The sequence below is a fragment of the Lutra lutra genome, chromosome 10 (genome assembly GCF_902655055.1).
Source record: "Lutra lutra chromosome 10, mLutLut1.2, whole genome shotgun sequence".
In the NCBI taxonomy this organism is placed as follows: domain Eukaryota; kingdom Metazoa; phylum Chordata; class Mammalia; order Carnivora; family Mustelidae; genus Lutra; species Lutra lutra.
The window spans coordinates 16968609-16991039 of NC_062287.1; positions in this window are offsets into that span (position 1 = coordinate 16968609).

The window sequence follows — 22431 nt, forward strand, 5'->3', positions numbered from 1 at the left end:
TTTTTCTGGGAACTCTGTGAAAAGCTGAGCATAAATCCTCTCGTCCTTGCCTGTGGGTGTGGATATGATCGATGTTGTCTTGTGTGTAACGGGTACCACGTCACACTGGCGCTGGGCTGAAGAGGTTGGAGTGTAGACGGAGTCTGTGCCAAGGTACTTTGACCTCCCATCTTCTGGGAGGATTAACAAGTTCTGGCTTGTCTTGCCAGTTACATGTGGCGGCTTAGAGAGCAGCTGGTGTTGGAGAAAAAGATGTGTCTGCTTTAGCTTGGACATTGTGAGATGTGGAGATATTCTGAACATTGGGAGGGGTTAAGGAACTCAAATGTTCTTGCAAGTGAGACACAACGTGGCTTCCTCACCAAGAGAGAAATTGATGTTCCCTGCGTGTCCTATTTTCACATGAAAAACTATCTCGTTGATGCAGTTGATGGTTTAGGTGTTCACAATCAGATTCCGAATTGAACACAAGAATGTCTCATTGATTCTTTTATTTGATATCCCTGAGATGGGTCTCAGCTAAAAACACATAAGGAGGAAGTGTTTTCATATTTAATAACTTGCCTTTATTGATTTTCTTATCAAAGTCATTAGAAAGTTCTAAATGAAAGACTATAATTTGTTGGGCTTTAGCTTTTTTTTTTTTTTTTTTAACTCTTCTAATTAAAACTGTTCCTGCCACAATTTTATTCTTGGCCTTTGGTTTGTCACTTGGTTGATATCCAGGCATGTCTATCATTAGGAGAAGCTGGGTTATGGTGCTGTAACAGAACACCCCAGAATCTCGGTGGCTTAAACACTAAGGTTTCTGGAGCGCCTGGGTGGCTCAGATGGTGAAGCATCTGCCTTCGACGCAGGTCATCATCCCAGGGCCCTGGGATCGAGTCCCACATTGGGCTCCTTGCTCAGTGGGGAGTCTGCTTATCCCTTTCCCTCTGCCTCTCCCCGACTTGTGCGCTCGCTCTCTCTTGCTCTCTCTCTCTCTCTCTCTCAAATGGATAAATAAAATCTTTTTAAAAAACCCACTAAGGATTCTTTCTTGCCTGTGCCAGTAGGCTCTGGTCCCATGAAATGATCACCACAATAAGTCTAGTTAACATCTGTTACCTTGCATAGTTACAAATATTTTTTCTTGTGATAAGAACTTTTTAAGATCTCTCTTTACTGACTTTCAAATATGCAACACAGTATTATTAACTATAGTGGCCATGCTGTCCATCACATCCTCAAGACTTACTTATTCGCTAAGTGGAAACTTGTACACTTTGACTCGGTCACTCATGTTGTCCACTGCCCCCCGCCCACCTCTGGCAAGTCTCCCTATCTGTGAACTCTTTTTCTTTTCACTTTTTCTTAAGAATCTATGTCTAAGTGAGATTATGCAGGATTTGTCTTTCTTTGACTTATTTCACTTAGCTTAACGCCTTCCAGGTCCATCCATGATGTAGCAAATGGCAGGATTTCCTTCTTTATTCTGTGGCTGAATGAGAGAGAGAGAGAGTCTGTCTGTCTGTCTGTCTGCTCACGTGTGTATGTGTACCAGCAGTTCTTGATCTGTTGTCCATCGAGGGACTCAGGTTGTTTCTGTAGGTTGGCTATTGTAAGTAACACTGCAGTGAACCTGGGCTTGCAGTTAACTTTCCAAGTTAGTGGTTTGTCTCCTTTGCATAATTACCCAGAAGTGGAATTGCTGGATTGTACGCTAGTCCTACCTCTGGTTTTTTGAGGAACCTCTGTACTGTTTTCCATGGCGGCGGCCCCAAGTTACATTCCCATCAGTCCTGTTCCCTTTTCTCCACATCCTCGCCAACACTTGTTATCTCTTGAGACTTCGTTGACACCTGATGCTACCAGGTCAACCCCAGGCTTTAGGGCTCACCTAGGCAGGGGGAGAGAAGGCGGAGACTCACATCCTGGAAGGGACACCATGTCACTTCCGTTCCCATTTCCTTGTCCGAAGCAGTTTTGTGGCTGTGACTAACAGGGCAGCGAAAAACGAGCTTCCGGTGAGCCAGAGGACAGAAGAACTAGAAATCGCAGGGATAGCTGTCATGTGATCTCTGAGGCAGTCACTCCTATCCATATTCAAGGGAAATATTTTTACAGAACTAAAACCAAACAGATCCTTTATCTGACTATCTGGAAGGCAGAATCAGAAGATGATCTTGACCCTTCCACCAATTCGGAAGATGATCTTGACCCTTCCACCAATTCTCCACTTGAAACAAATCCCTCCGCAGCGTGATGCCTTAACTTTCCTTCTGTAATGGGAGAATATGAAGCTTCTTTTCAATATTGTTATGTTAGAAAGTGACACGATACAAATGTAAATCATATGACAGTATATATATAGATTAACTCCAGAACATTGCCTTTTCCTGCCACTTTAGAAAGATTTGCCTCAAGGAAGGGGGGGGAAGGAAAAGGTACTTGCTTAGCAAAGGTTAAAAAGAAGTTAATTGGGAATCTTATTAACTTGGTATTTGCTCTCAAAAGAATCAACATCTTGGGGTCTGGCATTTCTGACAATGGGGAATTCTATAATTAGTTTCTTAACCAGTAGTAGGTATGTGCACTACTCAAAGTCCTGATGGCAAAACTTGAGAGCACTAATTGTTTTACATTGTCTAATATTCTAGCTATTTTTAGTACCATTTGACATTTAGTGGGAGCTTGAAATCTTTCTTTCAACCAAAGGAATTTAGTAATTATCCAAAGATGATAGTCATGCAGGTTTAGGGTAATAAAGAATTACTTGTTTACTGTTTCTGAATTAATTTAGCATCTACCCTATGCTGAAGCTTCCAGCTTCTCTCCTGGAACTCAGGGGATTTCTATGCCTTGTATTTCATTGTAATTTGGCCCTGGTTTGGAGAACACGATGGCATTTTTCAGTGCCCCATGCACTGGTATCTGCGACACAACAGAAGGGAAAAAAAGAAAATCAAACAGCGCCCTCTAGTGTCCTCTTTTAATTTTTTTGCATGAAACCCAAATGTCTATTGAACCACACCAATCAAAATATGATTTCTCCCCCTCCTCGAAACCTCAGATGCAGAACGTTACCAGAATATAGCTTTAAAGAACACACTAAATGCCAGGGACATTTTCTGGGGAACCGTGTGAGATTTATTTTAATGCACACAGTACGCATCATTCCAGGAAAATACCAGCTTTTGGCATCCCATGCAAATTTTGCCCTTAATATCTATTACTCTAACACGTTGACAAAAATAGCTGTCGGAAAAAATTAACTATCTCTTTAAAATGTTGAGAAATAAACAATGTGATCAAGAGACGCCCATGAAATATTTAGTGGTCTTTTCCCCCAGCAGAATGTGAAATACTTTCACAAGCATCCAACTAATGGAAGACTGTGTTTGTGATGGTTTAATTATGTTTGCTGAAATACGATTCTCATATAAGACAACATCTCCATGGCAGAGGGACAGAACTCTGTGTCTATAGATAGAAATAAAACACAAAAAGACTCATCGTTCCGTGAAGAACTGGGCAATCAAATTCTATTTGCTAAGGAAACAAATGAAGGGAGAGCGTTCACTGTACGTTTTGTTGTTTCTGTTTGCATGTAGCCTCTGGGTTAACCACTGTTTTATCTGTTAGCGTAGAACATTGATTGCGAAATAGTTTCGAAACTAAGATGTTCTCTCATTAGATGAAATCACAGTACCTTATGCTCCCATAGCATCTTTCATAACTTCCAGTGCTTTCCTACCTATATTTAATACTTTTCAATTCTAAATCATGCTGCATTTTGACAGGGAAATTAGAGGAAGGGTGTTAAATTGAAGTTGAATTGCACATACACCAGCATAAAGTACTAACTCAAGAAAAAGCCCCACCCACCCATATATGTGAGCTCATGCCTGTAGGTTTATCTCATAATTTCCAGCTGGTAATGAGACAATTAGGATGATAGTAGCCTTTCAAGTCTTTTAAGCCTTTTAGGAACAAAGAACCTAGACAAAGAAGCCTTGAAATTTCCCCCCTCGCTCTTGAATTTCTTCCTGGGATAGTATAATGTACAAAAATACAGAGATATGACCCTATTCTCATTAGGCAGAAATCTATCAAAAGGGAAAATATATTTCATTACTTTAGGTCTTGAAAATCTTTGCATTGGATCTATCCAGAACTCATAGAAGTCTTTGATTTAAAGACTATATTCATAAAGAAATATACTATTAATATGTTAAGCAAAGGCAGAAAATGCATGGTTCCCAGTATTTTCCTCTGACCTGCCATAAACATTCTTAATGCAACCACCTGTCCTGGTCCTTAAATGTATTATACATATCTACATGGACCATTGAACTCAAAGAGTTACAAGTGTGTATTCAATCACGCCATCCATGGGTCTCTGTGTCCATGACTGCAAAATGCTATAAGGAATAGCTCTGGCCACGCAAGGGAGAGAGCCTGCTCTCCTGAAGAATCCTGATCAGAAAGCAATTTGGCAAACTAATTCGACAAGGGGAAACATGATTGAACACATAATGTGAAAACGTCTAGGTGTCATATGGGAATATTCAAAGCATAAAATGAAGCGAAGAAGAACTGTGAGAGTATTCTGAATATTAATTCAAAATCAGTGGAGCCTAGAGATGCCTGGCCACTGTAGACTTTACTCCCAACTCCTACGTGTTAGCATTTTTGAATCATACTTTCAGCCTCGTCCTTTTTATAAACAATGACTTTCACTAAGTAACTTTACGTGGAATCCAAGAACTGAGTCAACAGAGGGAGAGAAATCTTAGCCCTGGACCACAGTGAACAATTTACCCAATGACTGCAATCAGTTTAAACGCATGCTATTTAGGCAAATCACCCTGAAAAGCCCAGGCTGCCTAAATCATTGGGAAACACATCATCGTACGAATCTAAATATTTTTTAGTTTAGGAAAGGCGGTTTCTAACAGTCAAAACACATGAGGACCTCATGGTATTTCTAGGCATTATCCTCTAGAAACACAAATTCATCACAAATCCATTTTCCTCGCCCCCACGACTCAAAGAAACCAAAGGACATCGCAGCGACATCAGTGCTAACTCTTTCTACTTCCTCTGCTTTACAGTTTCCTATACTTTGATGGGAGGATGAAACTAGAGAACTTAAAACTGGATGGCGGCTTTTAAAATTTCATAATAAAATGTCCTAAGTTGTGGGGGTGTATTTCCAAGTCTTCTACCAAAAAGCATCATTCTGAAGTGCTCTGTTATGGAAACGACCCCAAAAACAACAAAATGCCTTCTCTTTGAGTCTACTCTTCGAAGTGGGTTCTTGAAATGCCACCCAAAACATGAACTTGAGTCATTGATCACTGGCAAAGTCTTCCTAGGGCTATTTTATTGGTGTAAATAATTGTAAAGGTAAGCATTTTCACCAATTCCCACGTTATGTATTCCAGTCCCATTGTGGGGTTTTCCCTTTCACCAGAAGGGTGTAAATGCACATGGGCTGGAAAAATGAGACTGGCATAACCTTTCAGTTTTGTGAAGACAGGCCAAGAAACATTTCATTCCGGTGTATAACAAGGCCAAGAAACATTTCATTCCAGCGCGTAACACAGTGCAGCTGGGGATGGTAGAGTACACGCGGTGGGGGCAGGATTGGTCCTGACCCCCATGGGAACTGGAGGGAGCTAGACGGAGCAGATGGCATCCAACGTATCTTCCTATTCCAAAAATGTTGAAAAAGGAAAGCTCACTTTTTACTGCAAAACCCCTAAGCACACTTTGTTAAAAAGTAGGAGAAAATGATCTTAATTGTCTTTCTGAGATATTTGGAAATACTGTACGAAGCTGAACAATGACTCCCTCAGATTTAATTCTGTGAGTAAAAATCGAATGGAGCCCAGAACCGAGAAATGAAATGTAAAGACAGGGTTACCCTGAGGAAGAAAGCTTGAATTTAATAAAATATTCCTTGTAGACACTAAACTCATGTGAAGGAAAGAACAAAGTGTCTTGATACAATTTTCTTTGGAATAAACTTCACTGAAATTATAAATGAAAAAAATTAAACTGATTACCTTGAACAGTAAGTAAATAAATATTAAAGCCAATCCCTAAGAGACATCAGAAGCACCATAATTTCCCCCTAGGATGTTGTCAGACTATTTCCTTGGCCATTCCCTTTTGCCCAAGGTCCAGTCATCAAGGGCAGGTAAGTTTCCATTAATTCTACATTTCTCTCTCTCTCTCTCTCTCTGTCTCTCCCTCTGTGTGTGTGTGTGTGTGTGTGTCCAGCAACATAAGGCCTCAGGGTGAGTTGCAAGAAATAATATAATTATGATAAATCTTCAGATTTGTAGTACTTAGGTCTAAGTTTTTCTTCTCCAAAACAAATACTCAGCAAAATGTCTATTCAATTTTTCTGGAGTTAAAAGGCACTAGGAATCTATCCAGCCACAGGAAAGCAGTATAAAGTTTCCTCAGAAAACTATAAATAGAAGTACCATACAATCCAGTAATTTCTCTTCTAGATATTGATCTGAAGAAATTTAAACACCAATTTGGAAAGATAGATGGCACCCTGATGTTTGCTGCCGCGTAACTTACAATGGCCAAAATACGGAAGCAGTTTGAATGTCCATCCACAGATAACTAGATATAGGAAACACAGTATATATACAGTAGGAATATTACTCAGCCATAAGAAGGAATGAGATCTTGCCGTTTGCAATGACATGGGTGGACCTAGAGGGTATTATGCTCAGTGAAATAAGCCAGACAGAAAAAGACAAATATCATACGATTCCCCTTCCCTGTGAAATCCAAAAAAAACAAAACCAAAGGACAAACACCAACAATGACAACAAAGAGAGAAAAAGACCTATAAATTCAGAGAACAAATTGGTGGAAGCCGAAGGGGAGAGTGTGGGGGGATTGGCAAAGAGGGTGAAGGAGGGTTAAAAGGTAGAAACTTCCAATTATAAAATCAATAAGTCATGGGGATGGAAAGTGCAGCATGGGGAGTGTAGTCGATGACATTGTAACACACTAAGGGTGGTGAATTGTCGATCACCCGTGTTGTACATGGAAACGGACCTGATTTTATGAGTCAGCTATAGTTCAATTACAAATTTAAAATTTTTAAACCCATGTGATTCCTTTTTTTACATTTCCACATTCTCTAAAAACTCTGGCTTCTTCTGCCGGCTTGTCTGGTTTTCTCACGGTAACATCCCAAACCTGAGAGCTAGAAAAGAAATTTCGGTATTTTTTTCCTAAGAAAGAAATAGGATCCATTTCCAACTGATCTCAAGAAAAATGGGACCCACGACTTCCATTAAGTACATGAAGTGGGGCGCTTGGCAAATCCTGGACAGCAGTGTCCTGTAAGGCAAAAGAAAAAAAAAAAGAAAGACAATTTCCCATCCCTAAATACCAGTGTGTGCTTTATTTTGTTATTATTGTTCTTCCAGGCAGAATCAATGACCAGAATCAGACTTCTCTTGAAAAGTAACTTAGCAAAGAGCAGGTATGTTGCCCTATTTTTCTTGTCAAAGAAAATTTTCTTCTTATTTTTCACACAAAGCTGTGCCTTGGTGGAGAATGTAAACTTCGGAGCCAAACACAAATTGTATGAACTTCAAACCCAGGGCGGTTGCTGCCTGTGGGATAAATGTGAACTCAGGAGAGAGGGAGAATCTGGTTGGTCCGGATTTAGAGGCTGCCTGTGGATTTCCAAGGTCCCCTGCAGGGACAGCCCTCCTGCCTGTCTTCTCCCTGTATCATTAGTCTTTGATGACTTGGCGTATCAATCCAGTGCATCTGAACCGTGTCAGAGCTTAAAAATCGCTTAAAAAAAGGAACCCTGGTTAGTTACCCTTAAAGTAGGATTATGAGAGCTTTACAGTCAAGTGAAGAATTAAGTCTTAAAAAAAAAAAAAAGAAAAAGAACCACAGATGTTTTTGTTCACCTTAGACTTACCCCATGGTGAGGACGTTTCATCTATGATTTCCTTTAGTCCTCCTAAGCAATCCCACGAAGTAGCTGTTCCGTTATTTTATAGATGAAGAACCAGCAGTCGGAAGAGGTTAAGTAACTTTCCCGAAGTCATTTTTATCAGATTTCACAGCATATTTGATCAAGTTGAAAGAACCACAATAGGGGACTCTGGGCATCTTAGTAAACAAAATGCCAAATATCGCGTGCTTCACGTTATCCAGCGGCACTGTTCGTTCAGAGGATAAAGGCCAACCGAGCCTCTGTTGTCATGGAAGGGTCACCATATGGATTATCCCATGTCAGAAGAATTTTAGGTTTTTATAGTAAAATTCCTTTCACACTACAATGCCACCAAAGACGAATTGGTTTTTCTCACAGCGTAATGGTAGAGAACACAGATTCCAAAGCACACAGTTCTGGGTGTGAATCCTACTTTCTACCAGATGTCAGGTCTACAGTGGCTAAATGAGAACAGATATAGCCCTTGCCCTCAGTAGAATTTAGAGTTTTGTGGGATGGAATGACAATAAACAGGTAAACTAGTAAGGATGTCATTTCCCATGGAGAAAAGTCCCGTGAAGAAAAAAAAAAAAAAAGGACATTTTGAGAAGAAATGGGGGTGGAGCTCTCATTTAGATACAGTGGTCAGGCAGGCCCTCGGAGATGGCCTCGCTTCAGCTGAGATTTGAGAAAAAAGAAGGAAACAAGGAGGGGACATCCAGACAGAGGCTGGAGCAAAGGCAAGGCCGGGAGACTTGAGTGGCGTGTTCACAGAGAGGAGAAGGAGCTCGCATGGGTGGAAAGTTCTAGACTGGCATAGCTGGGGCTGAGAGAGATGGGGTTTTGTCCGCCATGAAAAGTCACCTTGATTTTATTTTAAAAGCAAATTGTAAGCCACTAGAAGATTGTAAGTGGTGTCATCCAGTTTGCTTTTTAAAAGATACTGTACTTTGGGGGCGCCTGTGTGGCTCAGTCGGTGGAGCCTCTGATTGTTGATTTCAGCTCAGGTCATAGCCTTAGCGTCGTGAGAGCAAACCCTGCATCAGGCTCTGCGCTCAGCAGGGAATGTGCTTGAGATTCTGTCTCTCCCTCTTCCTCTGCCTCTCCGCCTGCTTGCACATGCTCTCTCTCTCTAAAATAAATGAATAAATCTTTTTTAAAAAAAATTTATTTTTTTAGAGTAGTTTTACAGCAAAACTGAGCAGAAGACAGGTTTCCTAAATACCCCTGGCCCATCAATAGTCTCCACCAGAGTAGGTCATTTGTTACAAGCAATGACCATAAGTGACACGTCACCACCCCGAGTTCACAGTTTACATTAGAGTTCACTCTTGGGGTTGTAGGTCTGATGGGTTTTGACAAGGTACAGATCTGAAGCACATAGAATGACATGTACCCACCACTAGAGGACCGTATACAAAATCCTCGAATCCTAAAATCCTCTGTGCTCCCTGCATTTACATTTTAAAAAACAATTTAAAATACTATATGGGGAATAGATTTGGAGAGAGGAGGAAGCAGGAAGTACAGACTATTGTGTTAGTGCAGGGCTGGCGTGTTGGCAAACGCCCAGGGACCAAGGATACAAAAAGAAAGGGTTGGCTTTGAGCTTTATCCTGGAGGAACAAGTTATGGGACCAGGTCATGTATTGGATTTGAAGGTAGGAGAAAGATAGAAATCAGAAATGTTTCTGAGTGGTACCTCTGGATGGATGGTGATGTCATTTATCAAGATGGAGAAACTTAGTGAGAAATAGTTTCAGGGAGAAATCAAGTATTCAGATTTGTACATGTTGAGCGTTAGATGTCTGTAAGAGAGCCAAGTGGAGGTGTCAAGTAGGCAGTAAGAGATACAACAGGAACTCGTCAGACTAGTCTGGGATGGTGATAAACCATAGAGAGGAATCATATACATCTAGATAACATTTTATGCTGAAGACTGAGTTGAGAGAGAGAGAGAATAGATCAAGCTTCAAACGCAAGGGCCCTGAGAATCTATGGGACCAACATTGAGAGGTTAGGAGGAGAAGGAGAAATGACCGAAGGGAAACTGAGAGCCCAAGAGGAAGCATGACTGGACCCAAGAAAGACGGTATTTCAAGCAGAACAGAGATGCCAACTATGTTGAGTGCAAGAAGATCTTGGGCATTTTTTTAAATCTTTCTGAGAACCCATAAAATCTACAAACTAGGGATAACACCATTGTCCCCTGTGGTTGGTCAGAGTGTTTAGTGAGGTGACAAATCTAAATCACGTAACATGGGGCTTTGTCTATAATAAGTAGATAGTAGGGTTTTTTTTTTCCCCAATCTTTATTATTACCTCAATGTCATCAATTATCCTTGTATGGTAGACGTGCCCAGAGAAGCAGGTAGAGAATTGTGTTTAGAAGAATGCCAATAAAACCGGCATTGTACAAGTCGTCTTTCCTTTCTGACATTATCAATTATTAAAAGAGTGCAAGAATAAATTTCTCATGAAACTTCACTTTTCATTGTCCGCGAGAGAGCGGACCATTGTTAAACCCATTTCACCAATCCACCATGCCTTCATACTGTTTGGTTGTCATGTAAAGTGTATGAGTGTTTGAGGGTTTTCTTCCCCATTAACTTGAACTGCAACCTGAGGAGGGACCAAATCAGCAAAGTTATTAACATCTTAAAAATACTCGCCCACTGACTGTAAAAGCGTTCGTACGGATATCTCTTATGGGAATACTCTCTGTAAAGCCGGCTGGTGTTTCTGAATGCTGAAGTACTATTTTAAAAGGAAAATTATCAAGCATGCAGCCTTTCTAAAAAGGCATGAGAAATTAAAAGCCATTAAAAACAGTGAAGCATTGATGAAAAGAAAATGAGTAGCTTTCATTTATTAAAAAATTATGTAAACACACTCATTTCAGACCCATTATTATTGCACTTGGATATCTTTTTTTTTTGCTAAATGTTACCAGCAGGTAGACGTGTAAGATGAAAAGCTGCTCTGAACTAACATTTAAAAATAGAAACTTCTTTTCAAAACCGTCCATCCTCACCAAATTCTATTTGCACTACTTGGAATGGTAACAATTAGTTTAGCCTACGAAAATTCAGCCAATGAAAACGTCAAGACTAATTAAAATTAATTTTCTAGGTTCACGAAAGAATCCAAGAGAAATGGGTGAAGGACTGATCTTCTGTCATTGTCTAAATTGAACACTTGGAAATTTCCCCAAGCAGTTAAAGACACACATCTCAAACCTTTCAGGATGCAATGGAGACTGCTTTATAAGCAAAAACCACCGATAATTCTCCACAAAAGAGCTTCTTAATTTAGTAGTATTTACATAATGAATATAGAATTAGTGGATAAATATCCATGAGAGAGGAAGCAAAATAGCCGTGAAAGACTGTGATACGGGTGTGATAGCTGACCCCGACTTCTGGTGAAGGCACTGGAACGCCGTAGGAAGCGTAGATCCCTCCTGCCTCCCGTTGACCGCTCTCGGCCATGGCCATGCTCTGCCATGTTCCTCCTCACCACGCTCTCCTCCCTTCCTTCCTTCCTCTCCCTGCCTTCCAACGACTATCTCAAGCGATAAAAGGAATACAGAAATAACCAAAAAATAGCATTATTTAGAAGTAGCTGAGAAGGGTAAGAATATAAAAATTAGATGCTTTTTTGCACGTCATAAAATTCTACCTAGGTGCTAAGAGCCCCTAATTTGGTTGCCAGCTCCCTAGAAAACAATGCAAACGTCCCTCAGTTGAGTGTCTGTTGTAAACACACACACACACACACACACACATATGCATGCACACATTGCTTAGAATAACTAGCGAGGTAGAAAAAATAGGCATAATCATTTAGTAAGTCCAACGAATGAGTCACTTCTGTTGAGATCTACATATCCGTGGGAGGCACATTTTGTCAGCTGTGACAGCCGTTTAAACCAAGTATCAAAATAAATTGAACTAAGAACCAGACTGTCAAATTGCCGTGTTATAAAGAACAGCATAATTCTTCCCTATACTAAGAGAGAGAACTTGCTCTTAAGTGCTCTCATAAGAAGAATTAATACATAAAACAGAATTATAACAATAAGAAGGCACCCGTTATTGAAAATGCACTCTGTGCTAGGCTCCGTGATCTGCCCTCTACATATGTCATGTCATCAATTACATCTTCATTCTAGGTGCCGGCATGAATTTAAAAGGGCCATTCCGTTCTTACAGAGCCCTACCGTGCAAGTCAATGGCATCACGCCAAAGTTCCATTCAGGAAAAGCAATTCTGCACAGTCTGGGGACATAGCTCTATAAAGATGTGGCTTAACTGTTGTCTAAACTTACAGCAAAATTGGGACCGGTGAGCCCCTAGCATCAGAACAGCCCGGAGTGTGCATGAAAAATACATGATCAGGGTCTCTCTCCATACCGACTTAATCAGACTCCTGGAGGTTATGTCCAGGACACAGCATTGTAAACGGTGCTCAGGAGAGGCACCTGAGTGGCTCAGTCGGTTGAGTGCCCGCTTTTGACTCAGTCATGATCTCCAGGTCCTGGGATGGAGCCCCGAGTTGGGTTCCGTGCTCAGTGGGGAGTCTGCTTCTTCCTCTTCCTCTGTCCTTCCCCCTCATGCTCTCTCTCAAATAAAAATCTTTTTAAAAAATAAATGAATAAACAGGTACTCAGAAGACTCGTGGGCACCTTCAGTGAGAAACACTGCCTGTATATATATTTTTTAAGATTTTATTTATTTGGCAGACGGAGAGCGAATAAGCACAAGCAGGGGGAGCAGGAGAGGGAGAAACAGTCTCCCAGCTCCCTACAAGCTGGGATCCTGCTTCGTGGCTCTCTCCCAGGAGGACCCTGGGGTCATGACCTGAGCTGAAGGCAGAGGCTTACCCCACTGAGCCACCCAGGCCCCCCACACTGCCTGTTTCTTGAGTAGTGACCTCCAAATGTTTTGATTGTCTATGCAGTAATACACTTTTTGGGCGGGCCTCCATTAAGTAATTTGTGGTTTTGTGAACAAATTAGATCCCAGCACTAGTTTACTCTTATGTATATTATAAAACATACATAAATTTTTAAAGGATGGAGTTTTAAATGATTATTATGTAGTCGTACCTGAGTAGAAACAAAGTGATAGAATAGGCTTCCTTTTTTTTTTTGAAAATTTTAGATACTTATCCAGGAATTCTGTAAGCATCAGGCAAATACCAGCAAATTAATAGGATTTGCTAGTGTTAATGTTATTTTTGCTTATGAATGTGACTTCTAATTTATTAAAAAGCTTTGAGATGCATGTTGGTAAATAATCAAAGGAAGTGTCCAAATACACTTTGCAGAATTGCAAACACTTAATTAAAGTTTTCGTTGTGAAATGTGTCATCTATATACAAGAGTGAATAAAGAAAAATAATTATAATAAACAGAAGGCTCATGTACCAACCATGCAGGTCACAAAATAGAATATTACTAGTGTCTTGAAACCTCTTTGCCTGGCTCCCCCCAGTCAAACCTATGCGTGCAACCTTCCTCCTCCTCCTCCTCCTCACATACCCATTATCTTTTTAATTACTTTTTTCCCTATATTTTTACCACGACATATGTAACCCCAAACAATGCAACACTTCCTTTTTCCTGCGTTCAGACTACATAGAAGACAGCTCACACTGACGCATTTTCTGACTTGTTTTTTTTTCACTCAACACCATCTTTTTTTTAAAGATTTTATTTATTTATTTGACAGAGAGAAACATGGAGAGGGAACACAAGCAGAGGGAGTGGGAGAGGGAGAAGCAGGCTTCCTGCTGAGCAGGGAGCCCAATGCAGGGCTCGATCCCCGGACCCTGAGATCATGACCTGAGCCGATGGCAGATGCTTAATCACCTGAGCCACCCAGGTGCCCCCAGCACCATCATTTTGAGAACAATCCGTGCTGATGTGTGTAGCTCTAGTTAATTATTCTTACTTCTGTATAGTACTTTATTACAGGAATAACCCACAACCCATGTATAATTCTGTTGTAAAACGACATTTTCGTTGCATCCAGATCTCTATTATTATTATCACAAATTGTGCTACCACGCACATTTTTGTTTCTCCAGGTATATATCCAGCCATGGATGTATTGGCTCATAGTGGATGGTGAACTTTACGACGTGATGCCAATGGTTTTCTAAAGTGATTGTAGCCAACTCTTCCCTTAAGGACAATGCATGAGAGAAACCATTGACTGGGACTCCTTGCCCACACCTAGTTTTGGAAAGCTTTTTTATTTTTGCCAATCTGTTGAGTGGGAAACAGTATCCTGTGTCTCTAATTTAAATATTCTTGATTACTATTAAGGTTAAGTATCTTTACATAAATTTGTGACTCAGTTTTGTTTCTTCTTCTGTGCCATCTGTTGATGTCTTTTGCTCATTTTTCTAATAAGTTGTCATTTTATGGATTCATGGAATTCTTTTATATTCTGGACCATAATCTTTATGACTGCATGTGTTGAAAATATCTTCTGGGGCACATGGGTGGCTCAGTCTGTTAAGCGGCCCGACTCTAGATCTCAGCCCAGGTCTTGATCTCAGGCTCGTGTGTTCCAGACCTGTGTTGGGCTCCACACTATGCAGAGTAACTACTTAAAAAAAAAATCTTCTCCCAATTTGTGAACTGTTTTTACCCTCCCTCCGTTTTTTTGCAATATACATTCTTAATTTTTTTTGAAGATTTTATTTATTTATTTGTCACAGAGACAGAGAGCACAAGCAGGGGGAACAGCAGAGGGAGAGGGGAAAGCAGGCTCCCCGCTGAGCAGGGAGCCCGATGCAGGGCTTGATCCCAGGACCCCAGGATCATGACCTGAGCCTAAGGCAGACGCTTAACTGACTGAGCCACCCAGGTGCCCTACAGTCTTAATTTTAATATAATTGATTTATCATCCGCTTATGTTAGTAGTATCAGTGTATATTTTAAGAAATCCTTTAAGTTCATAAAGCTCTTTTAAATGTTTTAAAATTTTAAGTTATATATTTAAGTCTTTCATCTACTAGGTTTTACATGTGTGTAAGCTTGGGATAAGTTCAGTTTTTCTCTCCAGTTGGTAACACACAGCCAAAGCGCCATTTATAGAACTGTCTTTCCTCCGTCTGTAGGAGTGCTGACGACACCGACTCTGTCTTTGGCCCTTAGTGTCGTTCATGCCCCTGAGACGACCGCCCTTGGAACGACATGTTCCAGGCCCTGTGGAGGTTAATGTATGCCTTCACTGGAGTAGAGGGAAGGCTTGTTCTGATCGGCCCTAAAGTGGCTCACAGAAGGCCCCACTGTAGGTAATGAGTATAGACCCTCTGGCCCACAGATGGTGCCCATTTGGATAAGTACCCCGTGACCTCACCACCACGCCCCTGCTCCATAAAGCCAGGGACGGAGGGCCAGAGAGGACAAAGCGTTGCGGAGAATGGTGGTCTATAGAACGGGTCCTCGCCCTCCTGAGTCCTGGTCAGTAAGTTACCCTGCATGACACCGTGGGAGTGGTATGGAGTAGTGGCTCTCTTCCTTTTTCAAAGTGACTTCTTGGGCTAGAGGAAACTTCACTGGCTTTCCTCCACTTTCTAACCATGGCAGGCCAGGCAGGGAGAGTGAAAAGGGAACAAGCATGAGTAGAGAGGTCATTGGGGGAGATGTCACTGTCCGGAGGGAGTCCCACGCTGGCCAGCCACCACCCCATGGGAAGACGGCCAGGTCTCTGGAGCCTTTGGGACCGGCGTGTGAGTAGAGGACTCGAGGAGAACACCCAAGGGATCCTTACTTTATCCTAAGCTTTGGGGAGAAGGAGTTTGAGAAGTGAAGGGAGCAAACTCTTGCGGGTGTAGCCTGGCCATGGCTGTGTCCCTTGTGAGTCCCCGCGGAGGGGGAATTGTGTGTGAAGAGAGCACTGGGACAGGTGAGCGAAGTGTTGGCTTTAGCCGCGGAAAGTTCTGCCGCAGAGTTGGTGGGGCGAGCCAGCTGCTTAAGCGGAGGTGGGACCCGCAAGGAGCGGCAGCTTGGTTGTTGAGACTGGGGGGGGGGGTCTGGGGGAGATGGGGTTGTGCTGGGTGGGTTTGGGATGTCGGGGATGGCCTTGGTCACTGTTCTATCTGCCTTGTGGAGACGATGCACGCCGGCATGGGCAAAAATCACGAGCGCTTAGCTAATTGGATCAGTTGGATAAGGGCTAGTGTGAAAACCTGGTGGGAGGAAGGGGGTGCGCCCTCCGCTTCGTTGTTATGCGGGACTCCTGTGAAAGGACTGCACGACATCGTGTGTGAACCGGGGATGAAACACGCCGTGTACGTCCAGCATTTTAGAAGCCCAGACGGAGAATTGTTTTCCTCTGGTGGGAAAGCCCGAATCTCAGAGCCAGCCCTGGGGCATGGTTCGGGACTTTATTTTCTGTACTTGCCGCCGTGGCCAACAGGCCCTTTGTCACTGTGGCCGCTATGGTGGCTGACTTCATTGGAACTGAAGGAATCCAGAATAAGAGAAAGAGAAGGGTTGAAAAAGCAGAAAAACAAAGGATCCTGCCAATGATAAAATGGCAGAAACGGAGCCCATTGAGGTGTCTTTGAAGCAATTGTGGCAAGATCTAATACGATCTGGGACGCCGAGAGGAAATCCAGATAAACAACCCAATTCAATCTTGCTAAGAGAGTGAAAAAGCTTTGCCTAAAGGAAAGCAGTTTATTCCCTTGAAGGCTCGAACAAGCCGGGTGCGTCACTGAGTGGCCCTCCACTCACAGAGGCATTTCAGGCCTGGATCCCCCGACCCCTCCAGGCTAGGAGTTTGGCCAACTTGCCCTCCAGTGCACACGGTAGGGGCCCACCAGGGGCCCCATGGGAAAGTAACCATTTACTGATCTCATGCTAACAGACTGTACTGGCTCTAAAAGACACCGGAGATGAATGTACACATCTATGGAGACCCCTCAAAATTTGAGGGAGAAATAAAGGCTACTGATGGTTATGGGGGACAAACTATCTAGGTCAGACCCGCCTTGTCTCTACCTACAGATCGGCATGCATGAGAGCACTGCCATGAGAGATTTACCAAGGGTGGGGGAATCGGACCTGCTCGGAGCCCATTCGGCAGTCTAGTTTGGCTTATAAAGAAATCTAATGGGGTCTGGTGAAGGACAACAGATTATAAGAAACCCCACGAATTTACCCCAAATGCCTGTTCCACCTAATGTAGCCTTATTGTTAGGGAGGCAGTGAGGGGGACACCAGGGCAGTCATTAAGACCCCTCGTTGCATACTGGGCCTGCGACTGCCTTCTTCAGCATTACATTAGGACGTGAATCCCAAGACCAATTCACCTTTCTGTGGAGCGGGAGACCGTGGACCTTCCGCCACCTCCCTACAGTGTCTCCATGGTTCTATCACAGGTTTGTCACAGAACGGTAGCCAGAGATTTGGAAAAGTTGACCGTGGAGATGGTGATTCATTCTTCTGTGGATGAGGTTATGTTAACTTGTGAGTCATCCTCCCCATCTTATTAGGCAGCTTTACCATTACACGGGTACTGAGTCACGAGGATGGGAGGTAAATACCGACAAGATCCAAGGCCCAAGTCCGTTGGTAAAGACCCTGGGTGTTCATCTGGGCAGGGAAGACAGAAGTGATGCTGGGGATGGTCGCTGAGAAAATACAAGCCTTCCCCAATCCCTAACATAGTGAGGGAATTACAGGCTCTGGTTGGTGTACTGGGTTACTGGAGACCTTTTATTCACGATCTAGCCCAGACAGCAAGACCTTTATCAACCCTGGTTGAGAAAAGAAGCCAGTGGAGAGGGGCAGGGCCAGGGTGCCTGGGTGGCTCGGTCAGTTAAGCATCTGCCTTCAGTTCAGGTCATGATCCCAGAGTCCTGGGATCGAGCCCCATGTCAGGCTCCCACTCAGTGGGAATTCTGCTCCTCACCCTTCTCGTGTCCTCTCGTGCTCTCTCTCTCAAATAAAATCTTAAAAAAAAACAAAATGGGGGAAGCCAATGGGATTTGGGGTGCTAACCAACAAGACAATCTCTTAAAGGTAAAAAGCAATAAACCACATGTAGTTCCCAGGGGTGTTAATGCCAGATGTGAATTGTGAATTGGATGTAAGTTCATATGCAGGAGGGTTTGGCTGGGGCTTGTGATAATGGCTAAATTGGAAATAAATTCTGGTTATTTGCATAAGTTCAGTAAGAATGTATTCTTTTTTTAAAGATTTTATTTATTTATTTGAGAGAGAATGAGAGAGAGAGAGAGTGACCATGAGAAAGGGGAGGGTCAGAGGGAGAAGCAGACACCCTGCTGAACAGGGAACCTGATGCAGGACTCAATCCTGGGACTCCAGAATCATGACCTGGGCCGAAGGCAGTCACTTAACCAACTGAGCCATCCAGGCACCTCCCAATAATGTATTCTTAAAACAGGACATCACTGGAAACAAAACACTGGTTATATTATCCAGGCTTTGACTGGAATGTCCTATTTGAGAGAGACATGGATAGGCTCAAATGACCAGATGGCTTTAAGGGACTAAGGTTGATTTTCTTTTCTTTTTTTCTTTTTTCTTTTTAAGTTGAGGCAGTGAAGCCCCTTGGGAAAGTCTCACCCTGATGCCTCGTTTACAGAGTTCCCAGGGGCATTATCAGGTGAGTAAGGAAGGTCACGTGTCCTGGCAACCTCAGGAACCTCAGGATATTTTAGGGACTCTGAGCAGAGAGGAAGTAACTCAATTCTATAGATACTGAAGGCAAGTCTTATGGCATGTGTTTGGCTTGGCTCTTGGCCTTGAAAGGCTGTTAGGGCTCGATCTCCAATTATTTATGAGATTTCAAAAAACCTAAATGGCCAGGTGGTGTTCTTGCTGCACTTACGTAAATAGGCCAAGTTTGTTAAAACCGGACTTGTTTCACAAACAACCACAAATCAGGATGATTTTAGGGGGGGGGGGGAGTTATTTCAGTGACATACCTCTGTAGTTGTTGTTAGATTCTAGTTCTGATTAATTATCCTCATATATTTGTTTACCTATAAAACTAGGCTGGATCCTGCATTCTTTTGGTTAATTTTTGACCCGATTGCTGGCTAATTTTTGGCTAATTTTTTACCTGATTGCTTGCACACAACAGGCCTGACTTTGAAAGCCCACGGGCTGGACCACCTCCTGAAATGAAGCGGCTGGGTAATGAACAGACATCATGACATCACAATCATCACCTTGTTATGAAATGTGGAATAAGATGCTAGGACTATTCATGAGAAAACACACACACACGCACGCACACACACTCGTGCGTGCTCCACGAAGGATGGGAGCTCTCAGCCTGGTACTGGGGAAAATCTGCAATGGGATGCAAAGCAGTTTCATTCTTTGAATCCCTATCTAAGCCCCTTTTCAGGAGGAAGGAGCTAGAGTGATCATTGCCCTCCCTCTCTATCGAGAATGAGGAATGGTAAAAAGCAAGGGCTGGTACTGGTTAGTCTCCTGTTCTCTTGCTTCTGTGACATAGGGATGCAAGTGCCCTCCCCCTCTCTGGCTCTAAGGTCATCACGGAAGAAAGGTATGTAAAAGATGATACAGGCCATAAAGCGTTCAGGGGTGGAGGGTAGGCTGGCTGACAACACGGACTTCATCTTTGGCCCTCCATCTTGTTCATGCCCATGAGTTGACTTCCCTTGGGCATGCGTGTTCCTAGCCCTGTGGAGGTTAATGTAGGCATTGATCAGAATGAGGGAAGGATTGTTCTGATGTTCCCTAAAGTGGCCCACAGAAGGTGTCACTTTGGGTCACTGGTAGAGCTGACTGGTACACAGACCACCGTGCCCTTCCCTCCATAGGAGCTGGGGACTGAGTTCTGGACTGGGCAGAGGATTGCTGGTTACCACCTGGATTTTCCACCTGCCCGAAGCCCTATCAGTAAGTTACACTGAATAAAACTCTAAATGGTATGGAATAGATTGCTTTGTTTTTTGGTCTTAAGGTGACCTCTCAAGTTGGAGAATACCTAACTGACCTATGTCCAGCTTCTAAAACCATTGTTTGGCAATGCCTGCTTTGTATGCGCGGGTTGCTTCTGAACTCTATTCTACCCATTCTACCTATTGGCCTCTTTCTTTATCCCTGCCCCAAAGACCCCACTGTCTTAATTACTATGGCTTTATTGTCTCGATACCTAGAAGGACGCCCCATTCTACTTCATAAGGGCTGAAGGCAGGCATTTGGCATGAAGGTTATTCTGTGCTGAAGGCAATCAAGACCTTATAGGCTCAAAAGAAACTTTCGCCCTGACCTGCACAGAAAAATCTAAACTGGTGGGTTTCCCCTGAGTAAGCATTATTAGTGGAAAATAAGTTTCGTATGAGTGACCCATCTGTAGACCAAGGCAATGGCTTTTCTTAACACCCCATGAATTGGATTCCTTTCCTCTGGAGTCCCAGACTCCTCCTCTTTTCTCCTTAGTTCAGGATGACTTATATACTTCATTTTGCTTGACTGTCTGTGCGGATTCCCCATATGTACACTCTTAAATTTGATCTGTCCCTGTCTTTTCCTAGTCCAGCTAGAAGGACCTGTGAGACCACAGGAATCCTTGCTTCCTGACAGGTGGCCTAGTCCAAACACTTTGACTCCCTGCACACCACCCGCCCCCCACACTGTGCAGTGAGAGGTCCTTGGGAAATCTGACCTATGGCCAGCAGAAGGCAAGCTTCCCGGAATGTTAGCCTCCCAGAATATCGGTCTGCAGAACTCGATGGAATGAGAGGGGTGAGAATCCCTTTTCTCCTTCTGAACTTTGATAGCAGGAGAACATAACTGGAGCTAGTTCCTCGGGCTCAGTGTCCCTTTGATTAAACTGGGTGGCATGCTCTTTGGTTACTGATCCATTTCCTCCCAGAGATGGATGGTCTTGGTTTTCCTTTGTCCATGGCGCAGGTTGTCTGTCCTCTCTTGCCTAGGGGACATCTTGACAAGCCACAGCTGCAAAACTGGTGGGCACAGGTTGAGTGCTTCCAAGCTGTAAGGGTGCTCACCACCCCAAGAAGTCCCCAGTGACCGGGTACATTGGTCGCTGGATGGGGTTCCATGGCCTCTAGGTCCCCTACCAACATCAAGCAAACATGTGTCCAGTGGGGTCCACTGTAGAACACATGCAGTCCCTAGCCCTGCCGCCCAGCCCTCCCAGGGACTTGCATGGCTCCCAAGAGAACCAAAGGTTAGGGAAAGCACATTTATCTCTTTTCTTCAGTCTTCTATGTCGCAAGAGCTTAGCTTTTTGACCAGTGAGAATATCCTCTTTGGTCTCCACCATCCAGAAGGTGTGCTAACTGGGTTGTACCTTGGTGGCCAGTTGAATAGACCAGGGACCTCAGTCTGTCTCTGTCTGGTTGTGCCAGTTCTTAGGGGTGTTAATTGTGAGAGGTTTGAGCCCAGAGCAGCCTTTGTCATCTGGGCCTTCATTGCTCGTTAGTGCAAGGAAAGTTCCATTCCAGAAGCATCTGCCCATGTCGTGTCACAGATTAGCAGATCTGTGATTTGGAAAGGGGGGGTGTCTCGTGTTTTCACGGGCAGAGACCCCATTTTCACTACATAGTCCTTACAGCCTGTGCAACAAATGCCTTTGCTTTCTTAGACTAATTTCAAGAGTGAACTTGTGGATCATGGGTCCAGATCCTCTGTTCCCTCTCTGGATGCCTCTGTGTCTTTGCCAATAAGCCTTTTTTTTTTTTTTTTTTTTAAAGATTTTATTTATTTATTTGACAGAGAGATCACAAGCAGGCAGAGAGGCAGACAGAGAGAGAGGAGGAAGCAGGCTCCCTGCTGAGCAGAGAGCCCGATGCGGGGCTCGATCCCAGGACTCTGAGATCATGACCCGAGCCGAAGGCAGCGGCTTAACCCACGGAGCCACCCAGGCGCCCCGACCAATAAGGCTTTTTTAATGACTTAACCATAAGCTGCTGTTCATAGATACTACTCCTCAATGGCCAGATGACGAATCCTTTAAATTGGCTATATTTAAAATAAAAAGTTCTCCATTGTCTTATTAGTGTAACAGCTAGTCTTAGGGACTCCCTTGATCAAAGAACAAATTAGACCGAAGACAGAAAGAAATGTCCCATCCAAGGTGAAGTCCCCCTCTTAAAATTGGCTGTCTTCTCTGCCTGTTTTAACTTCCCTTTCCCTACAAGATTGACAGATCACTCTGGCCTAAATCTCTAGGGTTGAGGTGATACAGGTTGCACACGTAAATGCTAGAAGCCAGAAAAAGAATTTAGCAAAAGTGCCCAAGACGGACGATAAGTCTTGGTTTGCTCCTACCTTCCAGGGCTCTGTGATCAGGCTCTGTCAAGCCTCAGGCATTCCTACACAACATCCCTGGCAGGTGTACCCTAGCCTCCCCACCCCCACCTCCTCACTGCAAAAGAACTGGCAGAACTTTTAAATTATAAAG